We start from the raw sequence: 22,502 nt of genomic DNA, 5'->3' as shown, positions 1-22,502 counted from the left end.
TGGCAGCAGAAGAACACAGTGGCACGACTGTTGGAGAAGACACCTTAAGGCAGAGCCAGCTGAGATTGGAGCCAGGACCAGACCGACCCCACTCCAGCCAGACCCCAGTGATATATCAGGTACTGACACTGTAAATGTATTGTAATTGTAACAGAGAGGGGGAGATGGGGGACAAAATGTACAAACATGTCTGTGCCATGGAGCCTGGAGGGGAAAAGAAGAAATGTCTGTGCCACCGACTCCAACATTGTCCCTCATCATGTCACCCCCCCTGATGGTGCAGACTCCAACATTGTCCCCCATTAGGGAGCATAATGGATGGGGGCTGACGGCTGTCATGGGGGGCATGATGGCTGACATGGGAGTAATGATGGATGGGTGCTGACGGCTGACATGGGCATGATGGATGGGGTGCTGACATGGGGGGCTGATGGCTGACTGCTGACATGGGGTGCTGACGGCTGACATAAGGTCATGATGGCTGACATGGGGGGCATGATGGATGGGGGCTGACGGCTGACATGGGCATGATGGATGGGGTGCTGACGGCTGACATGGGGGCATGATGGCTGACATGGGGGGCATGATGGCTGACGGCTGACATGGGGTGCTGACGGCTGACATAAGGTCATGATGGCTGACATGGGGGGCATGATGGATGGGGGCTGACGGCTGACATGGGCATGATGGATGGGGTGCTGACGGCTGACATGGGGGCATGATGGCTGACATGGTGGGCTGATGGCTGACATGGGGGGTAATGATGGATGGGGGCTGACATGGGCATGATGGGGTGCTGACGGCGGACATGAGGGCATGATGGCTGACATAGGGGCATGACGGCTGACATGGTGGGGCATGATGGATGGGGGCTGACGGCTGTCATGGGCATGATGGATGGGGTGCTGACGGCTGACATGGGGGCATGATGGCTGACATGGGGGGCTGATGGCTGACATGGGGGGTAATGATGGATGGGGGCTGACATGGGCATGATGGGGTGCTGACGGCTGACATGGGCATGATGGATGGGGTGCTGACGGCTGATATGGGGGTCTGACCTGAGGTATAATGGAAAATATTGTTTCTTATTATACTCCTCTAAAACCTATGTGCATCTTATAGGGCGAAAAGTACAGTCCTCAAACCAGATTGAAGCAGAGCGAAGATATCAGGACCACACAGAGGAGAAGACAGCTGCTGCAGACAGAACCAGGACCAGGTGAGCTGCGTTTGGCAGGTTGGGGTGACACCATTTTCTACCGCACCGGGTGACACCAGCCCTAGCAACGCCACTGACGCTATTGAAGTCCTGGTTGCCATAGTAGGAGCGGGGAGCGGGGGAGCGGTATACTTACAGTCCGTGCGGCTCCCGGGGCGCTCCAGAATGACGTCAGAGCGCCCCATGCGCATGGATGACGTGTCCATGCGATCACATGATCCATGCGCTTGGGGCGCCCTGACGTCACTCTGGAGCGCCCGGGGAGCCGCACGGACGGTAAGTATACTGCTCCCCCGCTCCCCACTACACTTTACCATGGCTGCCAGGACTTTAGCGTCCCGGCAGCCATGGTAACCACTCTGAAAAAGCTAAACGTCGGATCCGGTAATGCGCCGAAACGACGTTTAACTTAAGGCCGGATCCGGATTAATGCCTTTCAATGGGCATTAATTCCGGATCCGGCCTTGCGGCAAGTGTTCAGGATTTTTGGCCGGAACAAAAAGCACAGCATGCTGCGGTATTTTCTCCGGCCAAAAAACGTTCCGGTCCGGAACTGAAGACATCCTGATGCATCCTGAACGGATTTCTCTCCATTCAGAATGCATTAGGATAATCCTGATCAGGATTCTTCCGGCATAGAGCCCCGACGACGGAAACTCTATGCCGGAACAGAACAACGCAAGTGTGAAAGAGCCTTTACACGGAAGAAGAGCAACCAGGGCTCTTCCTAGAGCTGGACACCCCTCCAAACGAAGTAATCAGAGGAGAAGAGCGTTGGTAAGAGAGGTGACCAAGAACCCAATGGTCACTCTGGCTAAGCTTCAAATATCCTGTATGCAGGTGGGGAGAAACTTCCAGAAGGTCGACATTACTGCAGCCTTCACCAATCTGGGTTTTATGGCAGAGCGGCCGGAAAGAAGCCTCTCCTCAGTAACAGGCACATGAAGACTGAGTAAAGGAGCTGAATACTTATGTCAGTGCAAGACAACAAAAAGTGAAAAAGTGAAAGAGTCTGAAGACTTTCCGAATGTACTATAGGAGAAGTGTTATAGTAGTTATATTCTTGTATATAGAAGCAGTATTATAGTAGTTATATTCTTGTACATAGGAGCAGTATTATAGTAGTTATATTCTTGTACATAGGAGCAGTATTATAGTAGTTATATTCTTGTACATAGGAGGCAGTATTATAGTAGTTATATTCTTGTACATAGGAGCAGTGTTATAGTAGATATATTCTTGTATATAGGAGCAGTATTATAGTAGTTATATTCTTGTACATAGGAGCAGTATTATAGTAGATATATTCTTGTACATAGGAGGCAGTATTATAGTAGTTATATTCTTGTACATAGGAGAAGTGTTATAGTAGTTATATTCCTGTACATAGGAGCAGTATTATAGTAGTTATATTCTTGTACATAGGAGAAGTGTTATAGTAGTTATATTCTTGTACATAGGAGCAGTATTATAGTAGTTATATTCTTGTACATAGGAGCAGTATTATAGTAGTTATATTCTTGTACATAGGAGGCAGTATTATAGTAGTTATATTCTTGTACATAGGAGAAGTGTTATAGTAGTTATATTCCTGTACATAGGAGCAGTATTATAGTAGTTATATTCTTGTACATAGGAGGCAGTATTATAGTAGTTATATTCTTGTACATAGGAGAAGTGTTATAGTAGTTATATTCTTGTACATAGGAGCAGTATTATAGTAGTTATATTCTTGTACATAGGAGGCAGTATTATAGTAGTTATATTCTTGTACATAGGAGAAGTGTTATAGTAGTTATATTCCTGTACATAGGAGCAGTATTATAGTAGTTATATTCTTGTACATAGGAGAAGTGTTATAGTAGTTATATTCTTGTACATAGGAGCAGTATTATAGTAGTTATATTCTTGTACATAGGAGAAGTGTTATAGTAGTTATATTCTTGTACATAGGAGCAGTATTATAGTAGTTATATTCTTGTACATAGGAGAAGTGTTATAGTAGTTATATTCCTGTACATAGGAGAAGTGTTATAGTAGTTATATTCTTGTACATAGGAGAAGTGTTATAGTAGTTATATTCTTGTACATAGGAGCAGTATTATAGTAGGTATATTCTTGTACATAGGAGCAGTATTATAGTAGTTATATTCTTGTACATAGGAGCAGTATTATAGTAGTTATATTCTTGTACATAGGAGGCAGTATTATAGTAGTTATATTCTTGTACATAGGAGGCAGTATTATAGTAGTTATATTCCTGTACATAGGAGGCAGTATTATAGTAGTTATATTCTTGTACATAGGAGGCAGTATTATAGTAGTTATATTCTTGTACATAGGAGCAGTATTATAGTAGTTATATTCCTGTACATAGGAGCAGTATTATAGTAGTTATATTCTTGTACATAGGAGCAGTGTTATAGTAGATATATTCTTGTATATAGGAGCAGTATTATAGTAGTTATATTCTTGTACATAGGAGAAGTGTTATAGTAGTTATATTCTTGTACATAGGAGCAGTATTATAGTAGTTATATTCTTGTACATAGGAGAAGTGTTATAGTAGTTATATTCTTGTACATAGGAGCAGTATTATAGTAGTTATATTCTTGTACATAGGAGAAGTGTTATAGTAGTTATATTCCTGTACATAGGAGAAGTGTTATAGTAGTTATATTCTTGTACATAGGAGAAGTGTTATAGTAGTTATATTCTTGTACATAGGAGCAGTATTATAGTAGTTATATTCTTGTACATAGGAGCAGTATTATAGTAGTTATATTCTTGTACATAGGAGCAGTATTATAGTAGTTATATTCTTGTACATAGGAGGCAGTATTATAGTAGTTATATTCTTGTACATAGGAGGCAGTATTATAGTAGTTATATTCCTGTACATAGGAGGCAGTATTATAGTAGTTATATTCTTGTACATATGAGGCAGTATTATAGTAGGTATATTCTTGTACATAGGAGCAGTATTATAGTAGTTATATTCTTGTACATAGGAGCAGTATTATAGTAGTTATATTCTTGTACATAGGAGCAGTATTATAGTAGTTATATTCTTGTACATAGGAGAAGTGTTATAGTAGTTATATTCTTGTACATAGGAGCAGTATTATAGTAGTTATATTCTTGTACATAGGAGAAGTGTTATAGTAGTTATATTCTTGTACATAGGAGCAGTATTATAGTAGTTATATTCTTGTACATAGGAGAAGTGTTATAGTAGTTATATTCCTGTACATAGGAGAAGTGTTATAGTAGTTATATTCTTGTACATAGGAGAAGTGTTATAGTAGTTATATTCTTGTACATAGGAGCAGTATTATAGTAGGTATATTCTTGTACATAGGAGCAGTATTATAGTAGTTATATTCTTGTACATAGGAGCAGTATTATAGTAGTTATATTCTTGTACATAGGAGGCAGTATTATAGTAGTTATATTCTTGTACATAGGAGGCAGTATTATAGTAGTTATATTCCTGTACATAGGAGGCAGTATTATAGTAGTTATATTCTTGTACATAGGAGGCAGTATTATAGTAGTTATATTCTTGTACATAGGAGCAGTATTATAGTAGTTATATTCCTGTACATAGGAGCAGTATTATAGTAGTTATATTCTTGTACATAGGAGCAGTGTTATAGTAGATATATTCTTGTATATAGGAGCAGTATTATAGTAGTTATATTCTTGTACATAGGAGAAGTGTTATAGTAGTTATATTCTTGTACATAGGAGCAGTATTATAGTAGTTATATTCTTGTACATAGGAGAAGTGTTATAGTAGTTATATTCCTGTACATAGGAGAAGTGTTATAGTAGTTATATTCTTGTACATAGGAGAAGTGTTATAGTAGTTATATTCTTGTACATAGGAGCAGTATTATAGTAGGTATATTCTTGTACATAGGAGCAGTATTATAGTAGTTATATTCTTGTACATAGGAGCAGTATTATAGTAGTTATATTCTTGTACATAGGAGGCAGTATTATAGTAGTTATATTCTTGTACATAGGAGGCAGTATTATAGTAGTTATATTCCTGTACATAGGAGGCAGTATTATAGTAGTTATATTCTTGTACATATGAGGCAGTATTATAGTAGGTATATTCTTGTACATAGGAGCAGTATTATAGTAGTTATATTCTTGTACATAGGAGCAGTATTATAGTAGTTATATTCTTGTACATAGGAGCAGTATTATAGTAGTTATATTCTTGTACATAGGAGCAGTATTATAGTAGTTATATTCTTGTACATAGGAGGCAGTATTATAGTAGTTATATTCTTGTACATATGAGGCAGTATTATAGTAGGTATATTCTTGTACATAGGAGCAGTATTATAGTAGTTATATTCTTGTACATAGGAGCAGTATTATAGTAGTTATATTCTTGTACATAGGAGCAGTATTATAGTAGTTATATTCTTGTACATAGGAGCAGTATTATAGTAGTTATATTCTTGTACATAGGAGCAGTATTATAGTAGTTATATTTCTGTACATAGGAGCAGTATTATAGTAGTTGTATTCATATACATAGGAGGCAGTATTATAGTAGATATATTCTTGTACATAGGAGCAGTATTATAGTAGTTATATTCTTGTATATAGGAGCAGTATTATAGTAGTTATATTCTTGTACATAGGAGCAGTATTATAGTAGTTATATTCTTGTACATAGTGGGCAGTATTATAGTAGTTATATTCTTGTACATAGGAGGCAGTATTATAGTAGTTATATTCTTGTACATAGGAGCAGTATTATAGTAGTTATATTCTTGTACATAGGAGGCAGTATTATAGTAGTTATATTCTTGTACATAGGAGCAGTATTATAGTAGTTATATTCTTGTACATAGGAGCAGTATTATAGTAGTTATATTCTTGTACATAGGAGCAGTATTATAGTAGTTATATTCTTGTACATAGGAGCAGTATTATAGTAGTTATATTCTTGTATATAGGAGGCAGTATTATAGTAGTTATATTCTTGTACATAGGAGCAGTATTATAGTAGTTATTTTCTAGTACATAGGAGCAGTATTATAGTAGTTATATTCTTGTACATAGGAGCAGTATTATAGTAGTTATATTCTTGTACATAGGAGCAGTATTATAGTAGTTATATTCTTGTATATAGGAGCAGTATTATAGTAGTTATATTCTTGTACATAGGAGGCAGTATTATAGTAGTTATATTCTTGTACATAGGAGCAGTATTATAGTAGTTATTTTCTAGTACATAGGAGCAGTATTATAGTAGTTATATTCTTGTACATAGGAGCAGTATTATAGTAGTTATATTCTTGTACATAGGAGCAGTATTATAGTAGTTATATTCTTGTACATAGGAGCAGTATTATAGTAGTTATATTCTTGTACATATGAGCAGTATTATAGTAGTTATATTCCTGTACATAGGAGCAGTATTATAGTAGTTATATTCCTGTACATAGGAGGCAGTATTATAGTAGTTATATTCCTGTACATAGGAGGCAGTATTATAGTAGTTATATTCTTGTACATAGGAGCAGTATTATAGTAGTTATATTCCTGTACATAGGAGGCAGTATTATAGCAGCTATATTCCTGTACATAGGAGGCAGTATTATAGTAGTTATATTCTTGTACACAGAAGCAGTATTATAGTAGTTATATTCTTGTACATAGGGGCAGTATTATAGTAGTTATATTCTTGTACATAGAAGGCAGTATTATAGTAGTTATATTCTTGTACATAGGAGCAGTATTATAGTAGTTATATTCTTGTACATATGAGCAGTATTATAGTAGTTATATTCCTGTACATAGGAGCAGTATTATAGTAGTTATATTCCTGTACATAGGAGGCAGTATTATAGTAGTTATATTCCTGTACATAGGAGGCAGTATTATAGTAGTTATATTCTTGTACATAGGAGCAGTATTATAGTAGTTATATTCCTGTACATAGGAGGCAGTATTATAGCAGCTATATTCCTGTACATAGGAGGCAGTATTATAGTAGTTATATTCTTGTACACAGAAGCAGTATTATAGTAGTTATATTCTTGTACATAGGGGCAGTATTATAGTAGTTATATTCTTGTACATAGGAGCAGTATTATAGTAGTTATATTCTTGTACATAGGAGAAGTATTATAGTAGTTATATTCTTGTACATAGGAGCAGTATTATAGTAGTTATATTCCTGTACATAGGAGGCAGTATTATAGTAGTTATATTCTTGTACATAGGAGCAGTATTATAGTAGTTATATTCTTGTACATAGGAGCAGTATTATAGTAGTTATATTCTTGTACATAAGAGCAGTATTATAGTAGTTATATTCTTGTACATAGAAGCAATATTATAGTAGTTATATTCTTGTACATAGGAGCAGTATTATAGTAGTTATATTCCTGTACATAGGAGCAGTATTATAGTAGTTATATTCTTGTACATAGGAGCAGTATTATAGTAGTTATATTCTTGTACATAGGAGGCAGTATTATAGTAGTTATATTCTTGTACATAGGAGCAGTATTATAGTAGTTATATTCTTGTACATAGGAGTCAGTATTATAGTAGTTATATTCTTGTACATAGGAGCAGTATTATAGTAGTTATATTCTTGTACATAGGAGCAGTATTATAGTAGTTATATTCTTGTACATAGGAGTCTTTTTTTTACTGTTACATAATTTTTCTTAGTTATTAATCCACAATCCGGAGAACATGAAACATTTGCAGCCATTTTTTACAGACAGTAAAAAACAAACATGTTTATGGACTTTTCTGCTCCTTGTGGTTTTATAGCAAAGTATAAACCTCCCTGGGATGTTCCCTACAAAGGAGGGAGAAGCATCTTTTATTTTCCGCCGTTACTTGTCATTAGCGCTGAGGAGGTGAAGGAGCGGCATCTCTGGCTGCGTGTAAATAATTTATAGAACATACACACTGACAGTTTGGAAGTATCTGCGAGCGCCGCACACACATCCTCCCCGGGGACACGGCCGCTTCTAAAGATACAAAATTTATATACAATAACAATACAGTAAAAATGAAAATATGGAGTTGACACACAAAACACATTGTCTGGATATTGGTTGAAAAAATAATGCCGACATCTGAAAGAACTAGAACGAAGCCTTCCGGGGGTGTACGAGGCAGCATCCAGCGGTCCAACAGCAGGAGGCGCCACCGATTCCCCCTTTACCGCATGCCCACAACAGAAAAACATGAAGATTTCTGCCCCAATGACGTGCTGTCTATTATTATTATTATTATTATTATTTTATGCACTTGTATAGCGCTACTATATTCCTCAGCGCTTTACAGACATTAGCCTCCAACTGTCCCCAATGGGGCTCACAATCTAAGTCTATTATCAATGGTGCCTTCGCCATCTGCCCAGGAATACCCACAAATACTTGGGGGAGGAAATTTATATATACTGCCCCTTTAAGACCTATTTTGCTGGTTCATGCTGCAGAAAATGGGTCATTCAGAAAATCTTATGTTTTGGAGAAATGTTCCTCAAAGGACTACAACTCTCACCAGGTTGTCACCCAGCTTTCCTAATCTTCTGAACGGCATACATGACTTATACATAGCGATATGTCCCTAACTCCTTTATATGGCGGCCCTATTGGTTGTCACCTAATTTTGGCAGATACATCTATATCTAAGAGATCACTCTACCCCTGTGAAGTGTACAGTAAGGGTTAAAGGCCAGGGGCCCCTCGCTGCACTAAACCTTTTACCTTTACCCGTATGCAATAGAGAGGTAACTTGTATCAGGGAGTCTAATGGTTTGTGACTTCAATTCCCCGCCAGGGAATAAATCTCTCTCCCTGTTTATCCGCTGTCAGAGCCGTCCTGCTTGCTCAGGCGGAAGCGCAGAGTGTGACCTGTCCCCCCCTTGTCATCAGAGGGGGCACGAGCCAATCAAGAGGCTTCAGAGGCGCACAGGGCTAAGAAAACTGACAATCGCTTGCATAACAATTACATAACACAGTATTATCTGAATCGCTCGGGTAAGTGATTGGATTCCAGCTCCCATCATCCCACAATAAGTAGGCATCCCTGTCACCAATTTGTGACATTGCACTATATTAGGAATTGTCATCTAAGCACTAAAAATGAGAAGCGACAGGTGATGTGTAGGCTGAATTCAGGCACATAAAAAGTTGGGTCCCTGGAACGGGTGGGGCCCCAAAATCTCCAGGCAGGTATGAAAGGTGTACAGAAGGAAGGCTGAGGTACCAGGCCCCCAAAATGCCTCATGCCTCCAGTGCTCCTTATTGCCTCCACTTTACACATTGTAACTATTACTTGTTCAGCAGGTGAATTTGGATACAATGTAACAGTCGTAGTCAGTAGACGTGACATGATGGGGACTGACGCATTTCGAGGATTCCAGGGACAATGTCACGTGTGACTCACTCAGATGCCTCAGCTCAGCAGCGACGCATCCCCCGAAACTATACCGAGGTGCTGACAACTAAGAATCTGACATCTGTGATAACAATCATCCTAGAAACGGACACAAATGATACAAAGAGTGGTGAGACCCCTCCGCCACGAGAGCCCGAACCACAAGAGGAACGTGAACAACATACTATAGTATAAGCAGCGTGGATCTCATGTCTGATCACATGTCATTATACCAGTGATGTCATCTGAAGGGGGCGGGGCTGTGACAACCTCTCAGACATGATATACAGGCAGGTTGTCAGCAGTAATAGATGTTCCTGTAGTATAAGGGGTGTGGATCTCATGTCTGATCACATGTCATTATCTCAGTGATGTCATCAGCAGGGGGCGGGGCTGTGACTACCTCTCAGTCATTGTAATGGTTGTCACCTTTGATAGGTCCAGTTATTGTATTATTATATGTGTGTTTCTTATGATCTCCTGATTACAAGGTAACACAGACACAGAAAACACTAGGGGTAAGATAATAAAATAATGGGGGGGGGGGGGGGTTCTGCCTCTTGGATAGAGTTCCCCTATAACTGATGATAGGGTGACATACATAGCTGTGGACAGACCTGTGTACAGTGGAGGACGGGGGGCTTTCTGCAGGGGATTACAGCTGAGGATGGTTAAGTGGACAGATGCCAGAGATGCTGCAGGAGAGCGGGAGTAAGACACAGCGGAGGATGGGAGTAATAGAGGAGCAGAGACCCTTATTACATCGAATCCATCTCCGGCAACCACTGCAATGTAACACACACGCACACCATGTAATCGACACATATATATATACTGTATACACAATAAGCGACATACACACAATCTACACATATAATTATATTACAAAGTTATTACTTTCTTATTTTAACTACATTATGTAGAGAAAGTTTTACCCCTCCCCCCCCACCTATAATAACTCAGATGCCACTTCATGTGAAAATCTGCAATAAGGTATGACACCTGTAGGGCGCTAATACTTTTTCTAAAGACTGTACAAAGAGCAAAATATAAGTGAGGCTGTAATAATCCTCCCCCTCACAGAGGCGCGAGGTAGTGGTGGACGTGTATTTAGTGATCTAAGTTGGTGAGTAATGGGAGTCATACATCCCAAGTCTAGGGGTCACTTTCTCTTTAAGGCCCCCTGCACACGAACGCGTGCACCCCGTGGTCGTGCTGCGGGCCGCAATGCACGAACACAGTCCGTGGGGCAGCCGCAGCGGATCGCTGACCCATTCACTTTAATGGGTCCGCGATCCAGCCGTTCTGCAAAAATATAGGACATGTTCTATCTTTTTGCGGAACGGAAGTACGGGATGAAACCCTACGGAAGCACTCCATAGTGCTTCCGTAGGGTTCCGTTCTGTGCTTCCGTTCCGCACCATTCCGCATCTCCGGATTTGCGGACCCATTCAAGTGAATGGGTCCGCATCCGTTATGTGGAATGCCACGGAACGGCACATTTGTGTGCAGGGGGCCTAAGACACAGTGCTGGGGGCAGATTTGCTGCAGTTCTGAATGTACAAAACACAATTTCCCAATTGGTTCCGCGTTTAACACAAAAAGGCGCTCAGTCCGACCGTCGCTGGAGACCTGGAATGAGCGATTTCTCACATTCACACTTGAGACAGAGAAATCATTTCCTTCTCACATAACTTGTGCTAAAATTGCTATTTCCAATTGAATCCTGGATCCATCAGCGCCTGCGCAGCCGGCGGGGGCGGGGCTGTGACTGACACCATAATTAGAGGGATTTATGGATTGCACTTGGCCTCTATGACATTTCCCAGGTGCACGAGGGGTCGGTGACAATTTGTTGAGCGAAGAGAAGCCACCTGACATGAATATGAATGCGCCTCCTGCACAGCTGCATCCATGGACCTGATGACTGCACATATAGACGCGGCCGCCATTCAGAAGTATTCTGCCCCAGACACTGTGCCCCAGTGCCAGGAAGGGTTACACAACCCCCACAGCGCGCCAGGTGAAACAGCTGACGCGTTTTACTGAAACAGACTCCATCCATAGTAGATAGAAAGCAATATACAGTGGATATAAAAAGTCTACACACCCCTGTTATAATGTCAGGTTTCTGTGCTGTAAAAAAAATGAGACAAAGATAAATCATTTCAGAACTTTTTCCACCTTTAATGTGACCTATAAACTGTACAACTCAATTGAAAACCAAACTGAAATCTTTTAGGTGGAGGGAAGAAAACAAAAAAGCTAAAATAATGTGTTTGCATAAGTGTGCACACCCTCTTATAACTGGGGATGTGGCTGTGTTCAGATTTAAGCAATCACATTCACAATCCTGTTAGATCGGAGTCGGCATACACCGGCCATCATGTAAAGTGCCTCTGATTGACCCCAAATAAAGCTCAGCTGCTCTAGTTGGTCTTTCCTGAAATGTTCTTAGTCGCATCCGACAGCAGAAGCCACGGTCCACAGAGAGCTTCCAAAGCATCAGAGGGGTCTCATTGTTAGAAGGTATCAGTCAGGAGAAGGGGACAGAAGAATTTCCAAGGCATTAGATATACCATGGAACACAGTGGAGACCGTCATCATCAAGTGGAGGAAATATGGCACAACATTGACATTACCAAGAACTGGACGTCCCTCCAAAACTGATGAAAAGACGAGAAGAAAACTGGTCTGCACACAGGGGTGTGTAGACTTTTTATATCCATTGTATTAGTCCCCTTGCCAGTAGAGCTTACAATCTAGTATCTAACTAGAAGTCAAAGAAGTTGGTTGAAGGTAAAACATGACTTCAATTCACTCCTAAAAGATCAATTCCTTAATCTAAAGCAGAAGGAGACAACTGATATGTAACATCTATCAACACAAACTATGAAACGCGTCATTCTATAATCTGTATGTAGTGGGCTCCCTCTATTGGTGGCTGTATAATCTGTATATAGTGAGCTCCCTCTAGTGGTGGCTGTATAACCTGTATGTAGTGAGCTCCCTCTAGTGGTGGTTTTATAATCTGTATGTAGTGAGCTCCCTCTAGTGGTGGCTGTATAATCTGTATGTAGTGAGCTCCCTCTAGTGGTGGCTGTATAATCTGTATGTAGTGATCTCCCTCTAGTGGTGGCTGTATAATCTGTATGTAGTGAGCTCCCTCTAGTGGTGGCTGTATGATCTGTATGTAGTGAGCTCCCCCTAGGGGTGGCTGTATAATCTGTATGTAGTGAGCTCCCTCTAGTGGTGGCTGTATAATCTGTATGTAGTGAGCTCCCTCTAGTGGTAACTGTATGATCTGTATGTAGTGAGCTCCCTCTAGTGGTGGCTGTATAATCTGTATGTAGTGAGCTCCCTCTAGTGGTAACTGTATGATCTGTATGTAGTGAGCTCACTCTAGTGGTGGCTGTATAATCTGTATGTAGTGAGCTCCCCCTAGTGGTGGCTGTATATTCTGTATGTAGTGAGCTCCCTCTAGTGGTGGCTGCAAAATCTGTATGTAGTAAACTCCCTCTAGTGGTGGCTGTATAATCTGTATGTAGTGAGCTTCCCCTAGTGGTGGCTGTATATTCTGTATGTAGTGAGCTCCCTCTAGTGGTGGCTGCATAATCTGTATGTAGTAAGCTCCCTCTAGTGGTGGCTGTATAATCTGTATGTATTGAGCTCCCTCTAGTGGTGGCTGTATGATCTGTATGTAGTGAGCTCACTATAGTGGTGGCTGTATAATCTGTATGTAGTGAGCTCCCCCTAGTGGTGGCTGTATAATCTGTATTTAGTGAGCTCCCTCTAGTGGTGGCTGTATAATCTGTATTTAGTGAGCTCCCTCTAGTGGTGGCTGTATAATCTGTATGTAGTGAGCTCCCTCTAGTGGTGACTTTATAATCTGTATGTAGTGAGCTCCCTCTAGTGATGACTGTATAATCTGTATGTAGTGAGCTCCCTCTAGTAGTGGCTGCATAATCTGTATGTATAATGAGCCCCCTCTAGTGGTGGCTGTATGATCTGTATGTAGTGAGCTCCCTCTAGTGGTGGCTGTATAACCTGTATGTTGTGAGCTCCCTCTAGTGGTGGCTGTATAACCTGTATGTAGTGAGCTCCCCCTAGTGGTGGCTGTATGATCTGTATGTAGTGAGCTCCCTCTAGAGGTGGCTGTATAACCTGTATGTAATGAGCTCCCTCTAGAGGTGGCTGTGTAATCTGTATGTAGTGAGCTCCCTCTAGTGGTGGCTGTGTAATCTGTATGTAGTGAGCTCCCTCTAGTGGTGGCTGTGTAATCTGTATGTAGTGAGCTCCCTCTAATGGTGGCTGTATAATCTGTATGTAGTGAGTTCCCTCTATTGGTAGCTGTATGATCTGCGTGTAGTGAGCTCCCTCTAGTGGTGACTGTATAACCTGTATGTAGTGAGCTCCCTCTAGTGGTAGCTGTGTGATCTGCGTGTAGTGAGCTCCCTCTAGTGGTGATTGTATAACCTGTATGTAGTGAGCTCCCTCTAGTGGTAGCTGTATAATCTGTATTTAGTGAGCTCCCTCTAGTGGTGGCTGTATAATCTGTATTTAGTGAGCTCCCTCTAGTGGTGGCTGAAATAATCTGTATGTAGTGAGCTCCCTCTAGTGGTGGCTGTATAATCTGTATGTAGGGAGCTCCCTCTAGTGATGACTGTATAATCTGTATGTAGTGAGCTCCCTCTAGTTGCGGCTGTATAATCTGTATTTAGTGAGCTCCCTCTAGTGGTGGCTGTATAATCTGTATTTAGTGAGCTCCCTCTAGTGGTGGCTGCATAATCTGTATGTAGTGAGCTCCCTCTAGTGGTGGCTGTATAATCTGTATGTAGTGAGCTCCCTCTAGTGGTAACTGTATGATCTGTATGTAGTGAGCTCACTCTAGTGGTGGCTGTATATTCTGTATGTAGTGAGCTCCCTCTAGTGGTGGCTGCATAATCTGTATGTAGTAAACTCCCTCTAGTGGTGGCTGTATAATCTGTATGTAGTGAGCTTCCCCTAGTGGTGGCTGTATATTCTGTATGTAGTGAGCTCCCTCTAGTGGTGGCTGCATAATCTGTATGTAGTAAGCTCCCTCTAGTGGTGGCTGTATAATCTGTATGTAGTGAGCTCCCTCTAGTGGTGGCTGTATGATCTGTATGTAGTGAGCTCACTCTAGTGGTGGCTGTATAATCTGTATGTAGTGAGCTCCTCCTAGTGGTGGCTGTATAATCTGTATTTAGTGAGCTTCCTCTAGTGGTGGCTGTATAATCTGTATTTAGTGAGCTCCCTCTAGTGGTGGCTGTATAATCTGTATGTAGTGAGCTCCCTCTAGTGGTGACTTTATAATCTGTATGTAGTGAGCTCCCTCTAGTGATGACTGTATAATCTGTATGTAGTGAGCTCCCTCTAATGGTGGCTGTATAACCTGTATGCAGTGAGCTCCCTCTAGTAGTGGCTGTATAATCTGTATCTAGTGAGCTCCCCCTAGTGGTGGCTGTATAATCTGTATGTAGTGAGCTCCCTCTAGTGGTGGCTGTATGATCTGTATGTAGTGAGCTCCCTCTAGAGGTGGCTGTATAACCTGTATGTAATGAGCTCCCTCTAGTGGTGGCTGTGTAATCTGTATGTAGTGAGCTCCCTCTAGTGGTGGCTGTGTAATCTGTATGTAGTGAGCTCTCTCTAGTGGTGGCTGTGTAATCTGTATGTAGTGAGCTCCCTCTAGTGGTGGCTGTGTAATCTGTATGTAGTGAGCTCCCTCTAATGGTGGCTGTATAACCTGTATGCAGTGAGCTCCCCCTAGTGGTGACTATGATCTGCGTGTAGTGAGCTCCCTCTAGTGGTGGCTGTATAATCTGTATGTAGTGAGCTCCCTCTAGTGGTGGCTGTATAACCTGTATGTAGTGAGCTCCCTCTAGTGGTAGCTGTATGATCTGCATGTAGTGAGCTCCCTCTAGTGGTGATTGTATAATCTGTATGTAGTGAGCTCCCTCTAGTGGTGGCTGTATAACCTGTATGTAGTGAGCTCCCTCTAGTGGTGGCTACAGGCAGCTAATATATTTCCATGCAGGGGACCTGTAGTTTGGAAAAGATTAATGCAGTTAAAGAATGTCGCTCCCCTCCGCCCCTCTTTTCAGTCCAGAAAGGACTGGAGAAATCCCTATTCTTTACAATGGAGAGACTTGTTCTTCCTGCCGAAGCTCCTAATCCTCAGTGTGCTCCACCCCCTCCCCCCCTTGAATTAATAAAGAGGTTTGTCAGATCCACGCAGGGACGTTGTAGGATCTCGATCACGTTCGGAGCCCCCTGTGCACTGAGCGCAGCGGCATATCCATGTATTCAAAGGGAGAAACACAATGAGGGCGACAATGAGGGAATGTTTGTAATAATGAGAGGCACAAATTGCTGCACATTAACGAGCTCTGTATATTGTGACTTCTGCAATGTCTGCGCTTCATTATTAGGATGCCCAGACCTGGCAATGCACTTCATCCCAACCCCCTAAAATCCAACAACCTGGTGGATTTAAAGGAGACATCACATTCACAACTTGTGCTTTCTGACGACTGATGGAAACATTTTATTACAATTATATTCAGTGTAGACAATCCTCTGTGAACTAAATACATCAGCAGCACAAATCTCTCTACTTTTCTGATGTTTTGTTACAATGCATCAGTGCAGATAACAGGACAGGGGTCAGTATGGAATCATAGCCTCTGGATGGAAACTGAAATGTTCTGATTCACTGGCAGCAAGTAGAGATCTTGAAAATGACAACAAATTAAAACCCAAAGTCTATTAGAATCCCCCCCCCCCCCTTCCATTTAACCCGTTATTGCTGGATGGTTGGATTCAGCTGTTTTTGGATACACAGATATTTTCTATAAAGGCGACCACTAGGGGGAGCACTCCGGGGACAGCTGTATACATGGTTCTTCTATGCTGGAGGTGCCCAGGTCCAAGCAAAGCTAAGCCAGCCAGGGCACCTTCAGCTCTGCAGGATATGGAGGCCACAGTTTGGAGCCTCAGGAGCCAGGAGGAGATTTCCCTGGCCTAATTAAGAGACAGACTAGAAAGAGAGAGGTTTTAGCATAAAGAAGAAGCTAAGTTATATAGCAAGCCTGTCAGCACAGCAGAGTCAGAGAGCAACAGATGCAGCAGAGTTGAGTTTGCCTGCCAGAGTTTTAATGCTAAAGCCTGCTGGGACCAAGACAAAGTTTGAAGACTGTTTTTGATGAAAGTTTACCAAAGTAAAGCTGCTATTGAACTTCTTACCAGATCTGGACTCAAGTTACTTCTTTCATCCCTCACTTACTACCCCCTATTTGTCTGCTTCGGAGCCAACGCCTGGGGTTCCAGTCGTATCCAGGTAGGAGCACCATGACACTCGCACTCAACATAAGGGACATTTTAGGCCACCCTATACCACCCGGCCATTCCTACAACTGGGTACCAACCCTCTAATAGGGCCCTAGGGGAGCGGCCCGCTGCACATGATACATACCTGGCGCTCATGACTGTCACGGTGTCTCCCTGTGATGCGCGATGCAGCGGCTCAGCAGTACCATATACGTCGCTTTTTCATGTTTGTGAACATAAAACATCACCATTTCCAGAGTGATATTAACCGGCCTACTGTGGAGGAAACACTGCTGCATGAGAGGGAAGGGGGGGGGGCGCTCGTTATATCTGCGGTTAAACGTCACATATAGAAGAGATTTGTGACATTATGCCTGAAAACAGCTGAGGTACGAGGCAAGAAATGCCTCCTGCCTAGAGAACAAACCCTGGTGAAGTCATAGAATAGAATCAGACTAGAAGACTTTTATTTCATCCACTAGTATCATAAAAATTACCAATTCAATAAGTGAATAGTCTGCAAGTGATACAAAGTTGCAGTTTACATCCACCATCATTTTTGATCCCGGTAATCAGAAGTGCACCTATAGGGTGGTTTTATTTCATGGGATGGGGCGGTGGGTGCTGTATTCCCTGATTACTGTATCTGTCATGATATTAACATCTATATACCCCCCTGGTGCCGCCAGGCGCTGGATCGATCACTCTGCAGTCCTCTGCTGCCCTCTAGTGGTAACTCTCTAAACTACAGAAAACTAGAAGGATTATTTTCTCTAAAAATAATTTTAAAAAAATAACTTACAGGGAACCTGTCACATTGAACATGGTGTTTGAGCTGCAGTTGGCCTGTGATAGAGCAGAAGGAGCTGAGCAGATTGATATATAGTTTTATGGGGAAAGATTCAGTAAAACTTGTATTTTATTCATTTATAGTCCTGCTTATTCTGGGCTTTGCGGTCCAGGAGGCGGTCCTGTCAGTGATTGACAGCCTTACCTCTATGACTGAATGATAGGATGATGATGACTCCAAAGCCCAGAATTACCAAGAATATATGTGAATGAAATACAAGTTGTACTGAATCTTTTCCCACAAAACTACAGGCACGACCTTGAAAAAGTATTCATACCCCATTGAACTTTTCCAAATTTTTTCACGTGACATCCACAAACTTAAATGTATTTTATTGGGATTTTATGTGATCGACCAACACAAAGTACAAGTCTGTGAGGTGAGAAGAAAATGATACAAGGTTTTCACAATGTTTTATAACTAAAAATCTGGGAAATGTTGTGTGCGTTTGTATTCAGCCCCCTGTACTCTGATCCCTTTAAATAAAATCCAGTGTGACCAATCGCCTTCAGAAGTCACCTCGTTAGTACATAGAGTCCTCCTGTGTGTCATGTCTTCTCAGTATAACTCCAACCGTTCTGTGAAGGCCCCAGAGCTTTCTTAGAGAACATTAGTGATCAAACAGCATCATGAAAACCAAGGAACACACCAGACAGGTCAGGGATAAAGTGGAGAAGTGTAAAGCAGGGTTAGGTTCAACAAAATATCTCAAACTCTGAACATCTAACGGAGCACTGTTCAATGAATCACCTTGGTATGGCACAACTGAAAACCTAACAAGACACGGCCGTCCACCCAAACTGACAACCCAGGCAAGGAGAGCACTAATTAGAGAAGCAGCCAAGAGGCCCATGGTCACTGTGGAGGAGCTGCAGAGATCCACAGCTCAGGTGGGAGAATCTGTCCACAGGACAACTATTAGTCGTGTTCTCCACAAATATGGCCTTTATGGAAGAGTAGCGATTCATTTTTTGCTGCCAGACTGCCAGTGCCCCTGCCCTCATATGGCTGGTGCGGGCCCCCCTTTCTGAATCCAGAGTACTTTAGTGCCAGGTGCCCCTCCCCCCCAGTATGAAGCCGGGCCCGATTGCACACTCTGTGACCGCGATCATTACGCCCCTAAGGGCAGCTATCGGGGGATGGTAACCCAACTTTTCCACATGCGTAGACAGATCCGCTTATCAGCTGCCGTGGCTGGGTGACAGCTCCTTTTGGGGGCAATATTAGCCAAATTGACTGTCATCCATCTTTCCCAGGAACAGATAATATTATGTGTAAAATTTCCTTTTAGTCTACGCTCTTTGCCTTGACCCCGGTTCATTTGCTGCGGGCTCCCGGAATTCAATAACCCCTCCAAAAGTGCATTGCTGAATTATTCACACCACTCCAACAAGCTGAACTAATAAATAATAGATTTTTCTGGATTTCTTCAGAACTGCAAGGAATCATCTCGAGCTCCTGGAAGAGATCAGGAAACACCTGACGAGATCCGTAGACGAGCACAGGCTGCAGATATGTAATATATACCGTGAAACTACAACTCCCAGCATGTGCTCTCAGCCCAATGCACATACACCCATCATCCATAACATTAAAACCACTTCCCAGACCCATCATGGACCCCCCCCTGACCTCAGAGGTGTCCTGCGGTATCGGGTTCTGTAAGCTGCTCGGTGCGGCCTCCATGGATCCCACAGAGGACGATCGGATTGAGATCTGGGAATCTGGAGACGTCATCACCTTCCTCTCTTGGTTATGCTCCTCATTCCTGGACAGTGTTTGCAGTGTGGTCGGGGCATTATCCTGCCGGAAGAGGGCACTGCCATGAGGGCGCGCCGCTGCCATGAAGGGGGTAAGTGTCTGTACAGTGGTAAGTAGGTGGTACGTGTCACATCCGCATGACTTAAGGTTTCCAGCAGAACATTGTCCTGAGCCTCACATTGCCTCCACCAGGTTGTCTCCTTCCCATAGTGCACCTGGTGCCATCGCCTCCCCAGGTAAGTGACGCAGACGCACCCGGCCGACCACGTGATGTAATGTGATTCCTCAGACCAGGACGTCTTCTTCCTGCCATAGTGCACCTGGTGCCATCGTCTCCCCAGGTAAGTGACTCAGATGCACCCGGCCGACCACGTGATGTAATGTGATTCCTCAGACCAGGACGTCTTCTTCCTGCCATAGTGCACTTGGTGCCATCGCCTCCCCAGGTAAGTGACTCAGATGCACCCGGCCGACCACGTGATGTAATGTGATTCCTCAGACCAGGACGTCTTCTTCCTGCCATAGTGCACCTGGTGCCATCGTCTCCCCAGGTAAGTGACTCAGATGCACCCAGCCGACCACATGATGTAATGTGATTCCTCAGACCAGGTTGTCTCCTTCCTGCCATAGTGCACCTGGTGCCATCGCCTCTCCAGGTAAGTGACGCACCCGGCCGACCACATGATGTAATGTGATTCCTCAGACCAGGTTGTCTCCTTCCTGCCATAGTGCACCTGGTGCCATCGCCTCTCCAGGTAAGTGACGCACCCGGCCGACCACATGATGTAATGTGATTCCTCAGACCAGGACGTCCTCTTCCTGCCATAGTGCACCTGGTGCCATCGCCTCCCCAGGTAAGTGACGCACCCGGCCGACCACGTGATGTAATGTGATTCCTCAGACCAGGTTGTCTTCTTCCTGCCATAGTGCACCTGGTGCCATCGCCTCTCCAGGTAAGTGACGCACCCGGCCGACCACGTGATGTAATGTGATTCCTCAGACCAGGTTGCTCCTTCCTGCCATAGTGCACCTGGTGCCATCGCCTCCCCAGGTAAGTGACGCACCCGGCCGACCAGATGATGTAATGTGATTCCTCAGACCAGGACGTCTTCTTCCTGCCATAGTGCACCTGGTGCCATCGCCTCCCCAGGTAAGTGACGCACCCGGCCGACCACATGATGTAATGTGATTCCTCAGACCAGGACGTCCTCTTCCTGCCATAGTGCACCTGGTGCCATCGCCTCCCCAGGTAAGTGACGCATACTGCCACCTTTCTATCTTCACTGGCAGTGATGCTGTCGCCAGTTTGTGCAGTGACCCAGAGGATCACTGCTAAAGACTTAATGTTGGAATTCATTGCCAAGTACCTAAAAGGTTAAAGTATTCTCTTTTTTGTGCACTGAAAAACCCCAAATGGTTGTGTATGGGCAGCAAAGAGTTAAAGGGGTTATCCAATATAAACTGCCTGCAATGCTAGGGAGGCTCGTCCCCGCCTGCCATTGGCTGCTCCCCCCGACACCGGATGTTTTCATCTGTGCACGGGGAGAAACAGCAGCGGCAGTGCGGGGACCAGGAGTGGCACAGGGGCCCAGGTAAGTATATTCCCTGGCACATGGGGGGGGGGGGGCAGTTATTGATATTGGATAACCCCTTTAACCGACAATCTTAGTGCAGTTGCCAGGGTGATGGGCTGGTCCCACCCCATGGTTAGTGATGAGTTTTTAAAAAGGATGTGTGTGTGTGTGAGCTGCTGACAACTAGGCCTAGTCCAGGGAACCTACATCCCTGAGACTGAAGTGAGAGAACGACCCCTGAGAGAAAGAGGACGGAAATTTTCAGATGTTTGAGAACCACTAAACAGGCTGTGCTTGGATAGACAGTAAGGTAAATGCACGTTTATGGCAACAGAATTTACTGCATTTGGAAAGGGTTAATAGCCTCCAGCGCCCGCCACACTTCTGAGACAGATCCAAGATCTGCACCCTGCAGTCTGGGCATTGCAGAAAGAGTTAATGAGACCGGAACTGCACCCCTGGGGTTATTTGGGAGGATGGCAAAGGGTATCTAGAGGGAGACTCAGTGAGGACTACTACTACCATCATTGCTACTGCCTATACACAACTATTGGAGAAGCCTACTCTGTAATATACCTCAGAAATGTGCCTACTGCAACTCCCATCATCTGTTCAGTAAAGAGAACCTGTCATCGACTCCCCCATCATCTTCTGTCCTCCTGCCTTGCTCCCCGCTAACACCAAGGGCACCCCGGCCACCGCCAGTTAGGGGCCCCCGCTGTTTGTGTGCATGAGATCATAGAATTACTCCGCAGGGGGCAGTACTGAGCACAGGAGAAATCTGAGGCATGATGGGTAAAATTATCCAGTGATGCCAGAAAAAGGGGCGGGGCGGTGACAACCTGAGTTGTTTCAATCCTTTCCTATTTTCAAGATCTCTGCTTGCTGTCAGCCATTGGGAAGATGCCTGCCCTGATCAAGTGCTTTTATCACAACTTGTTACAATGTATCCAAATCCTGTATAAGCTGAACAGAAGGCTGATACGTTGTGACAAGCGCATCAGCTGTCTGAGCATCCGGATGTAAATAAGGATGCTTCTGTTCACTGGCAGCAAGCAGAGATGTTGCAGATGTGAAGAAATGATACACAAATTCTGTTCATGTTTCAGAGCATCCAGATTACAAAGGACGCAGACATTTCTGGCCGTGGAGCGGGGGCAGGGCTGGACGGGGGTCATCATTCTTCACTCCCGGATAATTTATGGGATTCATTATTCCGCCTCCTGGAATCAAAGCTTCATTAAATGCTAAGAAATATGGCCGACATCGGGAACGACGTGGAGGTGTCGGAGAAATGGCAGAAGAATCC

The sequence above is a fragment of the Bufo bufo genome, chromosome 9 (assembly GCF_905171765.1).
Source record: "Bufo bufo chromosome 9, aBufBuf1.1, whole genome shotgun sequence".
Taxonomy (NCBI): domain Eukaryota; kingdom Metazoa; phylum Chordata; class Amphibia; order Anura; family Bufonidae; genus Bufo; species Bufo bufo.
The sequence above is the reverse complement of the archived record's forward strand: the minus strand, read 5'-3'. Positions refer to the sequence as shown.